Source organism: Ictidomys tridecemlineatus, chromosome 4, assembly GCF_052094955.1.
Source record: "Ictidomys tridecemlineatus isolate mIctTri1 chromosome 4, mIctTri1.hap1, whole genome shotgun sequence".
NCBI lineage: Eukaryota > Metazoa > Chordata > Mammalia > Rodentia > Sciuridae > Ictidomys > Ictidomys tridecemlineatus.
In genome coordinates, this window is record NC_135480.1 from 112,940,664 (window position 1) to 112,952,778 (window position 12,115).

Consider the following 12,115-nt stretch of genomic DNA (forward strand, 5'->3'; position numbering starts at 1 on the left):
TTGCTTCGTCTCTTTCCTTCCTCCTTTGATTACCAAGTTCCTAAACACCAAACCAAAACAAACCAAAACAAAAAAACTTACACTCACCCACCTCTCTTTTCATCCATACGTGGCTGCATGTTGTGTTTGCACTCGACAGAACCATTATGGCAGAGGTTATCAGTGTCCTCAATGGCCATATCCAGAGGATTCATCCATTTATTCAACAAGATATTTTTCTGTTCTGAACCAGACACAGGAATATAGTGAGGTAAAAATTTTCCTGGAGTTTATGTTTTCATGAACTTCTTTTAGTCCTTCTGTCTCTGTAGCATTTGTTGTTGTTGAGCTTTACCTTCTGGAAACACTCTTGCATCCATGATACCAGTCTCCTATGGTCCTCCTGTCTTTTTCAATGTGCCTTCTAAATCTCTTTTGCAGATTCCACTTCCTCTGCCTATTCATTAATACCTGATAGTAGGTAGGTTGTTCTCTCTCTAGACTAATTCTCCAAGGCCTATGTTTCCTCTGATTTTAGTTCTAAATATGTATGTCAATAGCTATTAATCACCTGCCTCTGAACATCTTGCCATGGACAGTACTTCAATGTCAACATAACCAAAGGAGAATTCTATGTGCTGTGCCCCAAGCTTCTCCTTCTCCTGAGTTTTCCATGTTAGTGAATCCAGTCATGTAATCATGGAAGCTGGGATTCATCTCAGAGTTATCATTTTTCTTACTCCTGTGCTCCCTATGCCCAGGCTTCTGTCCTAAATCCAAACCTTCATCATCCCTCCTCACTCCTACTATAGACTGCCACCTCCAGACTATCCATCCAACTGCTAGCAGACTGATCTTCCTGAATTGTGATTTGGGCATGCCTCTCTCCAGTATCCTCCCTTTCCTCTCCCCAGTATCCTCCATCTCTTCTAGAAGCAGATCTCAAATGGGACCCAAGACACTTTTAGGAGGTCCATGAAGACAAAATTATTTTCATAATAGAGGACCTTATTTTACTCTTTTCACTGTGTTGATATTTGCACTGATGGTTCAAAAGCAATTCTATGTAAATGTCAGGTGCTTTAGCCTGAATGAAGGTGTGGAACCAAGTCCATGATTCCCAGTATTTGTGTCCTACACTCTGTGTACTCATAGAAAGAAAAAAAAAACAGTTAATCATGCTCATATGAAGCAGTAAATAATAATTAATCTTATTAAACCTCAGCCCTTGAATGAGCATCTTTTAATATTCTGTGTGTCACATGCAAAGCACTTAGTAAACAGTTCTGCTACATACCAGCCTATGGGGGCAGTCTCAGGCAAAAGCATTTGTGCAATCCTGTGAGTTGCATACTCAACTAGCTCTTCCCCTCTACCTAAGTTGTACTTTCTAGAAGTACAACTTTTTAGAAGTACAGCTCACAGACAACCTGTGGTTACTGTAGTATTATAATTATTGGGTATTTGACAGTCATAGTCTCAGAAATTAATGAAGCAAGCTTGTTACTTCAAGGAAAATTACTGATAGTGTTTGATATCAATGATAAAAGTTTTTTTCAAACAAAAATAAAAATTTTGGAAAACATACACTTGTAACCATGATCATGGCAGTTTTCCATCACTTATGGACTTTCCTGAGAAGAATGGTGGTGATTTTAACAAATGTGACTTGGGCATGCCTCTCCCCAGTGTCCTCCATCTCTTCTAGAAGCAGATCTCAAATGGGACCTAACACACTTTCAGGAGGTCCATGGATTTGTTTGGTATCTTGTTTAATGAGATGTGTACATGTGTAGTAGAAGCTTTATGTAACTCACTGAGCCAGTATTTTCCAAATGATCAAGCTTGAGGTGACAAAATTATGCATATAATGATCTATTAAGGTGTAAAATGGATCAATAGGTTTTAATGTAACAGAGTTTCAAATGTTCTTTAAACTGACTTCAGAATCCACATTTGAAATGAACCATTAGTAAACTACTATTTACCCAATTTCAGTATAGTATTAAAGAATATCCATAATTGGGTTGGGGATGTAGCTCAGTGGTGCTAGCATGTGCAAGGACCTGGGTTCAATTCTCAGTGCTGCAAACAAACAAACAGGGGGAGGAGAAGAAGAAGAATGAAGAAGAGGAGAAGGAGGAGGAGATCCATAGTTCTCTCAAGAGGCTTTTGAGAGAAAATTTCCCATTATACATCTGTATGAAACCTACTTTTCTTCATATACTTCAATCAAAACAAGTAAAAACTATTAAGCACAAATATGAAAATCCAGTTCTCTTCTTTTAAACCACACATTTCTCACTTTTTTGGGCTTTTAATGGTGCATTATAGTTATAAATGATAGTTTCATTTTGACATAATTATACATGCATGGAGTTTAATTTACTCCATCTCAGTTCTTGGTCCTGCCCCTCACTTCCCTTCCGTTCTCCCTTCCTCTTTTCCACTTTCTTACTGTACTGGTCTTCCTTTCACTCCTTTTTTTTTTAATTTGTCTTATACATAAGAGTGGAGTTCTTTGTGGTATATTTATACATTCACATAGCATAATTTTGTCAAATTTGTTCTGTATTTCCTCCCCTTTCCTTTCTCTCTTCTCTCCCTCTCAATCTCTCTTTCTTCTATTTCACTGATCTTCCCTCTATCTTTATATTTGACCTCCCCCCCTTTCTTCCCCTTATTTTGTTCTAGCTTCCACCTATGAGATAAAACACTTGACTTTCTGGGTCTGGCATTTTTCACTTAGCAGGACATTCCTCCATTTACCAGCAAATGCCATAATTTCATTCTTCTTTATGACTGAGTAAAACTTCATTGTGTGTATATACTATATTTTCTTAATTCATTCATCTGTTGATAGGCACCTGGGCTGGATCCATATCTTGGCTACAGTGAGTTGCGCTGCTATAAACATCAATGTGACCGTATCACCATAATCTGCTGATTTTAGTTCTTTGGGATAGATACCAAGGAGGATAGCTGTTTCATATGGTGGTTTCTTCCCTAGTTTTTTGAGTCTCCATACTGCTTTCCTGAGTGATTGTACTGATTTTCAGTCCTACCAAAATTGTAGGAGTATACCTTTTCCCCCATATCCTTGCCAGCATTCATTATTTATATTGTTGATCATTGCCTTTCTGACTGGAGTGAGATGAAATCTCACTGAAGTTTTGATTTGCATTTCCTTGATAACTACGGATGTTGAACATTTTTTCATATATTTGTTGGCTATTTGTGTTTCTTCTTTTGAGAAATGTCTCTTTATTTCATTTGCCCATTTCTTGATTGGGTTATTTGTTTTCTTGGTGTTACAATTTTTGAGTTCTTTATATCATCTGGATATTAATTGCCTATTGAAGGAGAAGCTGGCTAAGATTTGCTCCCATTCTAGAATCAACTCTAGAATTGATTACCTAGGGAAGTAAGGTCCAAATTTCTTCACACAATAAATGAGGTCACCCGTTCCTTGGGTTGCATCACCTTTCCTGCCTGTCACAATCCTAACCCTGACTCCCCCCACTCCTACCACAACTGTGCTGCCAGCCTCCCAGGGCCCAGGCTGGCTCCAGGATTTATACCTTTGATTGTCCTCTGTCTAAACTGACCTTTCTGTCTTTTGTTTTGTCTCTTTCCTCCCTGCCTTTCAAATACCTACTCCTACCTCAGAACACACCGAATGTCATCTTTAATGAGCACCCTCGCTGCTCCCTCAGGAAAACCTGATCACTCCCTCCATTGTGACCACCCTTAACACCTGTCTCCAGGTATCTGCAACATGCCCATGCTGGTTCTCCTGTGTAACCCCAAGGCCTCACCATGGATAAAATTAGGACATTTCCCAAATGATAGGTGAATGGGTTATTTCTAACTCTTTGCTGTTGCTGACAAAGCCACCTTAGATGGGCTTATACATGTCTCCTTGGGCACTTATGCAAGAGGCTCTCCAAAGAGATTCCTGGAAGGGAAATAATTGGGTCACAGAGTTTATGTATCTTTACCTTTATCAAGGGTTGTAACCTGTTTTCCAAATTAGGGGTAACAATATAGACTATCACCAGCAATGAACAAACTTTCTGATTTCCCTCACATTCTTGCCAATATTAATGTAACTAGACTAATTTTTTTCTCTAAACTGATAGCTATGAAATTTTAATTTGCCTAATTACTGATAAGGTGAACATCTTCCCATAACCCATTCAGATATCTTCTTCTGAAATATCCTTTTTCTGTTTTTCCTTTGGTTTCTCTTTTCCTTACTGTCTTGAAATTCTTTCTGTATTCTGAACACTAAACTTTTCCCTGCTCTGTACCTTGCAGATCTATCCTCCTGTGTGTGGCTAATCTTTTAACATGGTCTATGGAATCCTTCATTATGTGGAAGTTTTAAATTTTAATACAATCAAAATTGATCAATCTTTTCCTTTAGAGTTTAAGTTGTTTTTACATATTGTTTAACAGATTCTTTGTTATCTGAAGTTCATAAGATACTGCACATATTTTTGTCTAACATGTTGTTTTACTTTTTACATTTAGTCTTTGATCCTTCTGAATTTATTTTTTGGGTAAAATGTAAAGAAGGAATCTATTTTTATCTTTCTTCATATGCATAATTAATTAGTCCAAATCTACTAATTGAATACTTCCCCCTTTTCTAATTGATTTGAAATGTCATTTCTGTCCACGTATTCTTTGGTCCATCTCTGGGCCTTTTATTTTATTTCACTGGTCTATTTCAAGGGTGAGCAAACTCTTTCTGTAAAAGGTGAGATAACTATTTTATGGTTTGTGGTTCCTAGAGTCTGTCACAACCACACCATTTGCTGTTGTAATGCAAAAGCAGCTGTGTGCCACAAAACTTTATTTATAAAACAGGGGGCCAAATTCAGCCCGAATGTCATAGTTGGCTGATCCTTAGTCTATTTATCTCCACTTGCGCCAATATCACACTGTATTGATTACTGGTAACTTTATAATAAATCTTTGTTAGAATCAATCTCCTCTCTTTGTTTTTCTTTAAAACTGTCAAATCTATCCTGGCCTTTCTTCTTTCCATATAATTAACATCACCTTAGAAATTCCTTGAAAGTCACTGATTTTAGGCAGGGAAGGTTCCTTTTGTTTTGATTTTCTACCTTCTTGAAGTGGGGATTTTGCTTTTTGATTTTTAGTCTTCTCTTCTTCTTACACATTTTCCTTCAGGTATTGTCTCACAGATTTGGTTGCTGTTGCTTCCACTACTGTTATCAGCAAATTAGACAAAACAGTTTCAACAGAACTGTAGCACACAATATGATATCTTGTTTTAGGGATTGTTTTTGAAGTGTTCTTAATCTACCCAAATATAAGGGAACAGAGAGGTTTGTAATTTTTAGTTACTAATTTTACATTCACCTGTATTGTGCCTTGGAGAATCTGGTCTAATTATATAAACTGTTGTTGGACTTGTTTGTTGTTTTTGTTTTTTGCTATTTTTGGAAACTTTCTTTGTAACCTAGTACAGGGTAAGATTTTGTAAGTGTTTGGAACACTTGAAGGAATGTTATGTTCTCTGTTTAATGGGAGTCAAGTTCTGTAGATCTTTATCTTAGATCAATCTTATTCCCTGTGCTTTTCTAAACTTTCCAATATGATTGTGACTTCTCTATTTTCCCCATTTTTCTACACATTTCTCTCTCTCTCTCTCTCTCTCTCTCTCTCTCTATATATATATATATATATATATATATATATATATATATATATATATGTAATTGCATACTATTGGGACTTCTGAGGAATGCCTCCAAAAGATAATATTCTTTTCTCTGCCTAAGTCTGAATAAATTATGAATTAAACCAAAAAGTAAATATGTAGGTCAAAATATTCCCTTTCTTATTAGTAGAGGCTAAGTTGGAAGATGGGTTGGTAAAAGAGTCAAATGGACTTGTGAGCTGAACCCCAAAAGGGGCAGCACTCCCAGCTAGTGGCAGGCAACCCTAGACCACAGCATTTCTCCCCCAGGAGGAGCAAGGCCTTGAAGAAAATTGGAACACAGGCTTCCTGAGGGCAGCTTGCCTTGAAAAGGAAGAAGACAGCAAAATTGAACTGCACATGCCCAGTTGTCATGGTCAATCTCCCTACCAGACAAGTCCTCCCAAGGCAGAGTAAGTCAGGGCCGTGATGGCAGGACACAGCAAAGTCCCTCCTCGTGGGAGCTAAGAGAACACAGTGTTGTTCTCTTGCTACAAGCCTACATGTATAAGATTGTTTAATTATCCTGATGAATTGTTTTTTCTATTGTGTATTGATTCTCTTTATGACTAATACTGTTTTAACTTAAAAATTTGATGACATCACAGTAGCTATATAGCAACTTTTAAAAACTTCCTTTATGCTTGGTTAATCTTTTTTCAGGCTTTTACTTTTAATCTTCTGCATCATTACATTTTCGTCATATCCTTTTTGAAGAGCATATAGCTGAAATTCTTGTGATAATACTGGAGGTAGTTGGGTGAACTCTAATTCTTTTTAGTTTTTCTCTTGAAAATGTTTAAACCTATATGATGGAAAAGGACTGGCTCTAGCTCAGCGGTTCCTTCGACACAGAATGTACAACCTGTATGATGGAAACCGTCCTATCCCCTCAAATAAGTAAGATCCACTAACTGTTAAATTCTTGCCAAATTGTGTTCTCCCTCTCCCTCTCCCTCTCCCTCTCCCTCTCCCTCTCCCTCTCCCTCTCCCTCTCCCTCTCCCCGCTTTCCCTCTCTTTCTCTCTCCTGCTCTCTAAACACACACACACACACACACACACACACACACACACACACTTTTTTTTTGACAGTTCATCTGAAAATAGAATGTACTTATCATGGCATTTCAATCCTAAACATTTCAAAACACATCTCCAGAGAACAGTCATTTTTTAAGCAACCATATCACTATTACCCACCTAGGAAAAGCAACATTAATTCAATATCTTGTCATATGCTGTGCATGTTCAAATTTTTGCAATTGTCTCAAATATGTGCTTTCTAGCTGTTTTTACCTTTTCATTAAGATCCAGTCAAAAATTTATGTACTGCATCTGGACACTATGTCTCAATCATTTCCATCAGCCCAGATATTCTCCCCTTCCTCCTCTGTTCTCCATTACATGAAATCTTCTGTACAGTCCAGGCCTCTTGTCTTGCAAAACATTTCTATATTCTGGATTTGTCTGATTGGTTTACCTGGGGATCAGTGTTTGGACTCTTTCCAGTTTGAAGTTATTACAAATAAAACTGCATGAGTATCCTTGTACAAGCCTTTGTTTTGACACATATTTTTGTTTCTCTTGATAAAATACCATGGGGTGGAATGACTGGGTCATATTAGGCGTATGCTTATTTTAAAAAATCTTCACTTTTTACCAATGTACATATACCATTTTATGTCCCCTAAAGCATTTTATGTTCCAACTGGCCCATATCTATGCCAATACTTGGTAGATATTCTCATGGTTATATGGCAATATCTAATTGTGGGAGTTTTTTTTCTTAACATTATATATTTACAATACAAACAAGAAACTGGTGCAATGGGAAACTTAAATCCTACTGTTTTCATTGGTTTCCCTTTATGAAGACCACACCAATCCTCAGCATTTTCAGGCATCATGTTTTGGTTGTAGGAAATTACTTTGTGGTGACAATCACGTGGATTGCCTTCCAGGTCATCAATATTGACTTCTAGGCTCAGCACTCCTGTTACTGGCATTTTTGAATTGCAAATTTTACTATCTCTATCTTCTATAATCAACAAAAAAAATTGTTACTCTGCAAGAATTTAGGTGAGAAAGAGCTCAAATAGAATAGTATTTCCTTTTATTTATTTATTTGTTTTGTTTATTTTTTATTTTATTTATTTATTTACTTATTTGGTATAGGGGATTGAACCCAGGGGCACTTAACCACTAAGCCACATCCTCAACCCTTTTTATTTTTATTTTGAGGCAGAGTCTCAGTGAGTTGCTTAGAGCTTTGCTGAGGTGCTGAGGCTGGCTTTGAACTCATGATCCTCCTATCTCAGCTTCTAGACTCCCTGTGATTACAGGCATGCGTCACCACGCCAGGCCAAGAATATTTCTTAAAATCTGAATCTACCATTTTCTGACCAAGTTACTAGCGCAGACTCAACACTGTCCCTCTCTTTTCTTTTTCTCTCCTCCAATCAATAGCTCAAAGAAAGGGTAGAATAATTGAGTTTTAAAATCCTGCCCTTTTGTTTCTTTGTAGTGAACATTGTAGGTGAACAAACTAGAAGTACTAGAATCTCAGGCAAAACACAAAGGAATGCCTCATTACATCAGGCTATTAGAGCATTTCCTGTATTTTAAAATGCTGATGTAGTTAAGTGGCAGTGGTTACTCTTCACTGACTTCAGCATCTGATCTCACAGACTAGTCATAAATTGCAGTTCAATTCTGGGTTTTAGCAACAAAGTAGAGATAGACATTTCTGAATACAGAACTTTTAGCCATTTGGAAATTATTGCTAACACATTGTTTAATGTTAGAGCAATAGTCACATAGTGCTGAAAATAAAAGAATCTGAACTCTGCAAATGTTTTACTCCATCAAGTCCCACAAAAATGAAGGATTTATTACTTATTTAATAAAAAAAATTATTCAGCAACTTTTTTTTTTCAAACAGCAACTACTACAAAAAAATGGCAGAAAAAAATGACTTCACAAAATACACTAAAATTTTTGACAATTTTATGCAGGAACTACCTAAATTCTAGTGTTTAATATTAAGAGCACAATTGACCAAGTTCCAAAATGGGAACTTATTTGAGAAACTTGGCGGAAAAAAATCACTCTAAAAACTAATTAGGTAATATATGAAAAGAATGCACTATCGTATAAAAACCTGTCTACTCTTAGTTGCAAAAAAAAAAAATTGTAAAAAGCCATTCAGTCTTCTCTTGGCTTAAAAATATGGTATTCTGGATAATTAGCAACCTTCAACTCTCTTGTGTAGCAGGTATCTTGTTTTTGCCTTCAAGTTCTTCCACCCCGTCTGTGTCAGGAGGTCTGTAATGTTTTTTTCCAGATCATCAATGCAACCACTCATTTCATCAAGTCTTTCAATGATCTGGTCAGACATGGTCTAAAATTCATCTTGCATCTGCTGCAGGAGTGTCTGCACCTCTGAGGTGAGGTCCTGCACAGTCTGGGGGTCAATCTCGGCTATCACTCCAGTTCCCAGTTTGGCAATGATGTCTCAGACTGTCATCCTCTTCAGTTTGTCTGTGCAGACACCCCCAACCATCCACTTCTTGTCCTAATTGTGGTTTTAGTTTGCCTTTAGTTTGATGAGTGATTAGGTGGATTATTTACATGTGATTTATTAGCCATTAACATATCTTCTTTGGTGAAATGTCATTAAAAATCTTTCACCTACTTTTTATTAAATCCTTCTGTTATTACTTAGTAAATTATGAGAGTTCTTTTTATATTTTATATATAGGTTTTTCATATATAAGAAAATATTATGTACATATCATATATAATACTATATGTATGGTATTTTCTCCCAGTCTGGTTTATCTTTTTTATTTGCTCAAGTGTATCTTTCAAAAGGCAAAAGTTTCTTTACTTTTTTTTTACTTGTTCTAATTAATTATACATGACAGTAGGACACATTTTGACACATCATACATAAATGGAGTAGAACTTCTCATTCTTCTGGTTGTGCATGATGTAGAATTATACCAGTCATGTACTCATGTATGTACATGAGTCCAATGTCTAATTCATTCTACTATCCTTCCTCCCCTCATACCCTCTCCCCTCTTTTCACTCCCCTCTGTGTAGTACAAAATACCTTTATTCTTCCCACCACCACCCCCCCCACTTATTGTGAATTAGCATCCGCATATCAGAGAAAATTTTCAGATTTTGTTTTGTGGGGGTTGGCTTTCTTCGCTTAGCATGATATTCTCCAGCTCCATCCATTTACCTGCAAATGCCATAATTTCATTTTTATTTAAGGCTGAGCAATATTCCATTGCGTATATATACCACATTTTCTTTATCCACTCATCTACTGAAGGGCATTTAGGATGGTTCCACAGTTTAGCTATTGTGAACTGTGCTGCTATAAACATTGTTGTGGCTATGTCCCTGTAGTATGCTGATTTTAAATCCTTTGGGTATATATTGAGGAATGGGATAGCTGGGTCAAATGGTGATTCCATTCCAAGTTATCTGAGGAATCTCCACACTGCTTTCCAGAGTGGTTGCACAAATTTGTAGTCCCACCAGCAATGTATGAGTGTACCTTTTTCCTCACACCCTCACCAACACTTACTGTTGCTTTTATTCTTGGTAATTGTCATTCTTATTGGAATGAAATGAAATCTTAGAGTAGTTTTGATTTGCATTCCTCTAATTGCTAAAGATGATGACCATTTTTTCATATTGTATTTCAGATTGTATATCTTTTTTTGTGAAGTATCTGTTCAGTCTCTTAGCCCATTTATTGACTGGGTTATTTGGTTTTTTGGTGTTGAGGTTTTTGAGTTCTTTACATATCCTAGAGATTAGTGCTGATCTGAGGTGAATGTGGTGAAGATTTTCTCCCATTCTGTAGGCCCTCTCTTCATATTATTGATTGCTTCCTTTGCTGAAAAGAATCTTTTTAGTTTGAATCCATCCCATTTATTGATTCTTGATTTTATTTCTTGTGCTTTAGGAATCTTGTTAAGGAAGTCAGTTCCTAAGTCGACATGGTGAAGATTTGGTCCTCCTTTTTCTTCTATTAGAAGCAGGGTCTCTGTTCTAATAAGTCTTTGATCCCCTTTGGGTTGAGGTTTGTGTAGGGTGAGAGATAGGGGTTTAATTTCATTTTACTACAGATAGATTTCCAGTTTTGCCAGCACCATTTGTCAAATAGGCTATTTTTTCTCCAATGAATGTTTTTGGTGTCTTTTCTTTAGTATGAGATATTTATCTGGGTTTGTCTCTGTGCTTTCTATTCTGTGCCATTGGTCTATGTGCCTGTTTTGGTCCCAATACCATGCCATTTTTATTATTATGTCTCTGTAGTATAGTTTAAATTCTGATATTGTGGTGCCTCCTGAATCACTTTTCTTAATAATGATTGCTTTGGCTATACTGGGTCTCTTATTTTTCCAAATAAATTTCATGATTGCTCTTTCTATTTCTATGAAGAATGTCATTAGAATTTTAATAGGAATTGCATTAAATCTCTCTAGTGCTTTTGGTAGTATAGCCATTTTGACAATATTAATTCTGCTTATTCAAAAGAATGGGAGATCTTTCCATCTTCTAAAGTCTTCTTCAATCTTTTTATTTAATGTTCTGTAGTTTGCGTTGTAGAGGTCTTTCACCTCGTTTGTTAGATTGACTCCCAAGTATTTTTTTTTTTTAGGCTATTGTGAATGGGGTAGTTTTCCTAATTTCTCTTTCAGTGGATTCATCACTGATGTATAGGAACATTTTTGATTGAAGGGTATTGATTTTATATCCTGCTACTTTGCTAAATTCATTTATTCAAGAAGTTTTCTGGAATTTTTTGGATTTTCTAAATATAGAAACATTTGCAAATAGTGATAGTTTGAGTTCTTCTTTTCCTATTCATATCCCTTTAATTTCTTTTATCTCTCTGATTGCTCTAGCTAGAGTTTCCAGGACTATGTTGAATAAAAGTGGTGAAAGAGGGCATCCTTGCCTTGTTCCAGGTCTTAGAGGGAATACTTTCAATTTTTCTCCATTTAGAATGATGTTGTCCTTGGATTTAGCATAGATAGCTTTTACAATGTTGAAGTTTTTTCCTACTATCACTAGTTTTTTTTCTAGTGTTTTGGACATGAAGGGGTGCTGTATTTGGCAAATGCTTTTTCTGCATCCATTAAGATGATGATATGATTCTTGTCTTTAAATCTATTAATGTGATGAATGACACTTATTGATTTACATATGTTGAACCAACCTTGTCTCCCTGGGATGAACCCCACTTGATAGTGGTACACTACATTTGTTAGTATATTTTTGAATGTGATTTTCCAGAATTTTATTGAGAATTTTGCATCTATGTTCATCAGGGATATTGGCCTGAAGTTTTCTTTCCTTGATGTATCTTTGTC

General features: G+C 36.3%; 1 pseudogene; it reads right to left on the reverse strand.

Annotated features, from left to right (window-relative positions):
- Positions 1–8,968: 8,968 nt before the first annotated feature.
- Positions 8,969–12,115, reverse strand: part of LOC101973541 (heat shock factor-binding protein 1 pseudogene) — a 63,849-nt pseudogene continuing 60,702 nt past the window's right edge.